Below are 5,000 nucleotides of genomic sequence, written 5' to 3' on the forward strand. Positions count from 1 at the left end.
GGCACAAAACCGCGACGCTTCGTCTACGTAGGCTATCGGGAGAAAGGCGAATTGGGATCGTCCGAATATCTCGAAAGTTGCGTATCTTGTGAGTTTACTCGTCGCTCTTGACGCGTGTTGCGGTCGAACGGGTAAACGGCGGGCTTGGATGCTCGCTCGAATCTTGAGTCCAATCCCACCGGATCGTCCACGTGTGCGTAACATTTGGATTACGAAATTCCCACTGTCCCTATCTCCGACGACGAAGAACCATAATTTCCTTTAGATATCGTCAACGCAAGCATGAGCGAGCTACGTAAAATCTCTCGGTCGGTGGACGCCCGGTGCGGGCGTCGCACGACCGACGAAAAATTTCGCGCCCAATTTCAAGGTACCTGGGCACGGAGCTGCGCATTTTCCTCGACGCACGCCATCGAGGGAACGAACGTCGTCGGGAGACGTAGCGAAACTCGTCACGTAAGGTCTAACGGGGAAACGAGAAATCCTCGGTCCGGTGGACGCCCGGTGCGGGCGTCGCACGACCGACGAAAAAAAGTCAGCACAATTACAGAGTCTCTCTGGGCACAAAACCGCGACGCTTCGTCTACGTAGGCTATCGGGGAGAAAGGCGAATTTGGGATCGTCCGAGATATCTCGAAAGTTGCGTATCTTGTGAGTTTACTCGTCGCTCTTGACGCGTGTTGCGGTCGAACGGGTAAACGGCGGGCTTGGATGCTCGCTCGAATCTTGAGTCCCAATCCCACCGGATCGTCCACGTGTGCGTAACATTTGGATTAACGAAATTCCCACTGTCCCTATCTCCGACGACGAAGAACCATAATTTCCTTTTAGATATCGTCAACGCAAGCATGAGCGAGCTACGTAAAATCTCTCGGTCGGTGGACGCCCGGTGCGGGCGTCGCACGACCGACGAAAAATTTCGCCCAATTTCAAGGTACCTGGGCACGTAGCTGCGCATTTTCCTCGGCGCACGCCATCGAGGGAACGAACGTCGTCGGGAGACGTAGCGAAACTCGTCACGTAGGGTCTAACGGGGAAACGAGAAATCCTCGGTCGGTGGACGCCCGGTGCGGGCGTCGCACGACCGACGAAAAAAAGTCAGCACAATTACAGAGTCTCTGGGCACAAAACCGCGACGCTTCGTCTACGTAGGCTATCGGGAGAAAGGCGAATTTGGGATCGTCCGAATATCTCGAAAGTTGCGTATCTTGTGAGTTTACTCGTCGCTCTTGACGCGTGTTGCGGTCGAACGGGTAAACGGCGGGCTTGGATGCTCGCTCGAATCTTGAGTCCAATCCCACCGGATCGTCCACGTGTGCGTAACATTTGGATTAACGAAATTCCCACTGTCCCTATCTCCGACGACGAAGAACCATAATTTCCTTTAGATATCGTCAACGCAAGCATGAGCGAGCTACGTAAAATCTCTCGGTCGGTGGACGCCCGGTGCGGGCGTCGCACGACCGACGAAATATTTCGCCCAATTTCAAGGTACCTGGGCACGTAGCTGCGCATTTTCCTCGGCGCACGCCATCGAGGGAACGAACGTCGTCGGGAGACGTAGCGAAACTCGTCACGTAGGGTCTAACGGGGAAACGAGAAATCCTCGGTCGGTGGACGCCCGGTGCGGGCGTCGCACGACCGACGAAAAAAAGTCAGCACAATTACAGAGTCTCTGGGCACAAAACCGCGACGCTTCGTCTACGTAGGCTATCGGGAGAAAGGCGAATTTGGGATCGTCCGAATATCTCGAAAGTTGCGTATCTTGTGAGTTTACTCGTCGCTCTTGACGCGTGTTGCGGTCGAACGGGTAAACGGCGGGCTTGGATGCTCGCTCGAATCTTGAGTCCAATCCCACCGGATCGTCCACGTGTGCGTAACATTTGGATTAACGAAATTCCCACTGTCCCTATCTCCGACGACGAAGAACCATAATTTCCTTTAGATATCGTCAACGCAAGCATGAGCGAGCTACGTAAAATCTCTCGGTCGGTGGACGCCCGGTGCGGGCGTCGCACGACCGACGAAAAATTTCGCCCAATTTCAAGGTACCTGGGCACGTAGCTGCGCATTTTCCTCGACGCACGCCATCGAGGGAACGAACGTCGTCGGGAGACGTAGCGAAACTCGTCACGTAGGGTCTAACGGGGAAACGAGAAATCCTCGGTCGGTGGACGCCCCGTGCGGGCGTCGCACGACCGACGAAAAAAAGTCAGCACAATTACAGAGTCTCTGGGCACAAAACCGCGACGCTTCGTCTACGTAGGCTATCGGGAGAAAGGCGAATTTGGGATCGTCCGAATATCTCGAAAGTTGCGTATCTTGTGAGTTTACTCGTCGCTCTTGACGCGTGTTGCGGTCGAACGGGTAAACGGCGGGCTTGGATGCTCGCTCGAATCTTGAGTCCAATCCCACCGGATCGTCCACGTGTGCGTAACATTTGGATTAACGAAATTCCCACTGTCCCTATCTCCGACGACGAAGAACCATAATTTCCTTTAGATATCGTCAACGCAAGCATGAGCGAGCTACGTAAAATCTCTCGGTCGGTGGACGCCCGGTGCGGGCGTCGCACGACCGACGAAATATTTCGCCCAATTTCAAGGTACCTGGGCACGTAGCTGCGCATTTTCCTCGGCGCACGCCATCGAGGGAACGAACGTCGTCGGGAGACGTAGCGAAACTCGTCACGTAGGGTCTAACGGGGAAACGAGAAATCCTCGGTCGGTGGACGCCCGGTGCGGGCGTCGCACGACCGACGAAAAAAAGTCAGCACAATTACAGAGTCTCTGGGCACAAAACCGCGACGCTTCGTCTACGTAGGCTATCGGGAGAAAGGCGAATTTGGGATCGTCCGAATATCTCGAAAGTTGCGTATCTTGTGAGTTTACTCGTCGCTCTTGACGCGTGTTGCGGTCGAACGGGTAAACGGCGGGCTTGGATGCTCGCTCGAATCTTGAGTCCAATCCCACCGGATCGTCCACGTGTGCGTAACATTTGGATTAACGAAATTCCCACTGTCCCTATCTCCGACGACGAAGAACCATAATTTCCTTTAGATATCGTCAACGCAAGCATGAGCGAGCTACGTAAAATCTCTCGGTCGGTGGACGCCCGGTGCGGGCGTCGCACGACCGACGAAATATTTCGCCCAATTTCAAGGTACCTGGGCACGTAGCTGCGCATTTTCCTCGACGCACGCCATCGAGGGAACGAACGTCGTCGGGAGACGTAGCGAAACTCGTCTCGTAGGGTCTAACGGGGAAACGAGAAATCCTCGGTCGGTGGACGCCCGGTGCGGGCGTCGCACGACCGACGAAAAAAAGTCAGCACAATTACAGAGTCTCTGGGCACAAAACCGCGATGCTTCGTCTACGTAGGCTATCGGGAGAAACGCGAATTTGGGATCGTCCGAATATCTCGAAAGTTGCGTATCTTGTGAGTTTACTCGTCGCTCTTGACGCGTGTTGCGGTCGAACGGGTAAACGGCGGGCTTGGATGCTCGCTCGAATCTTGAGTCCAATCCCACCGGATCGTCCACGTGTGCGTAACATTTGGATTAACGAAATTCCCACTGTCCCTATCTCCGACGACGAAGAACCATAATTTCCTTTAGATATCGTCAACGCAAGCATGAGCGAGCTACGTAAAATCTCTCGGTCGGTGGACGCCCGGTGCGGGCGTCGCACGACCGACGAAAAATTTCGCCCAATTTCAAGGTACCTGGGCACGTAGCTGCGCATTTTCCTCGACGCACGCCATCGAGGGAACGAACGTCGTCGGGAGACGTAGCGAAACTCGTCACGTAGGGTCTAACGGGGAAACGAGAAATCCTCGGTCGGTGGACGCCCGGTGCGGGCGTCGCACGACCGACGAAAAAAAGTCAGCACAATTACAGAGTCTCTGGGCACAAAACCGCGACGCTTCGTCTACGTAGGCTATCGGGAGAAAGGCGAATTTGGGATCGTCCGAATATCTCGAAAGTTGCGTATCTTGTGAGTTTACTCGTCGCTCTTGACGCGTGTTGCGGTCGAACGGGTAAACGGCGGGCTTGGATGCTCGCTCGAATCTTGAGTCCAATCCCACCGGATCGTCCACGTGTGCGTAACATTTGGATTAACGAAATTCCCACTGTCCCTATCTCCGACGACGAAGAACCATAATTTCCTTTAGATATCGTCAACGCAAGCATGAGCGAGCTACGTAAAATCTCTCGGTCGGTGGACGCCCGGTGCGGGCGTCGCACGACCGACGAAAAATTTCGCCCAATTTCAAGGTACCTGGGCACGTAGCTGCGCATTTTCCTCGGCGCACGCCATCGAGGGAACGAACGTCGTCGGGAGACGTAGCGAAACTCGTCACGTAGGGTCTAACGGGGAAACGAGAAATCCTCGGTCGGTGGACGCCCGGTGCGGGCGTCGCACGACCGACGAAAAAATGTTTCATTTTCTCAGAATATTATCTTCGATAACTCCAACAGCTCTGCTAATGTATATTTTTGTACCCATTCGTCGTGCTTCGTCAAACGCGGACAGAAGCGAGCATAATCATTACAAATCTATTTATATCTGTCTTCCCCATGTATATTGATTTCAAGTTCTTCATTTCGATATTGTTGAATTATTATATTGTTCATATTGACAAAACGTAGATTAAAAATTGTCAAACTGTCCGAAGAACTTTGTTAACTCATCCTCCCTGCTCGTCAAGAGTGGAGCTTCGAGTTTTTCCCCCTTTACCGCCATGCTTAAGACCGCTCGGCTGCAGGCCAAGTTACGGCGCCCTCGTACTAGTATCAGAGAGTAAAAGGTCGTCGTCGTCGTCGTCGACGACGACGAGTACAAAGTCAATGAGTTTTGTACTATGGGTATGTTTTCGTAAACATTTCTCCATGCCTTATACTGGATGCTATTAAATTTTTTTGTTTTCTCTCGTTCGGAGTGAAAAATATTTCGAAAAATTCGCCCAACGCAGCATGACCACGGGTCGGTGTCTATGAC

Source organism: Venturia canescens, unplaced genomic scaffold (genome assembly GCF_019457755.1).
Source record: "Venturia canescens isolate UGA unplaced genomic scaffold, ASM1945775v1 PGA_scaffold_27__1_contigs__length_34669, whole genome shotgun sequence".
NCBI classification, from domain to species: Eukaryota; Metazoa; Arthropoda; class Insecta; order Hymenoptera; family Ichneumonidae; genus Venturia; species Venturia canescens.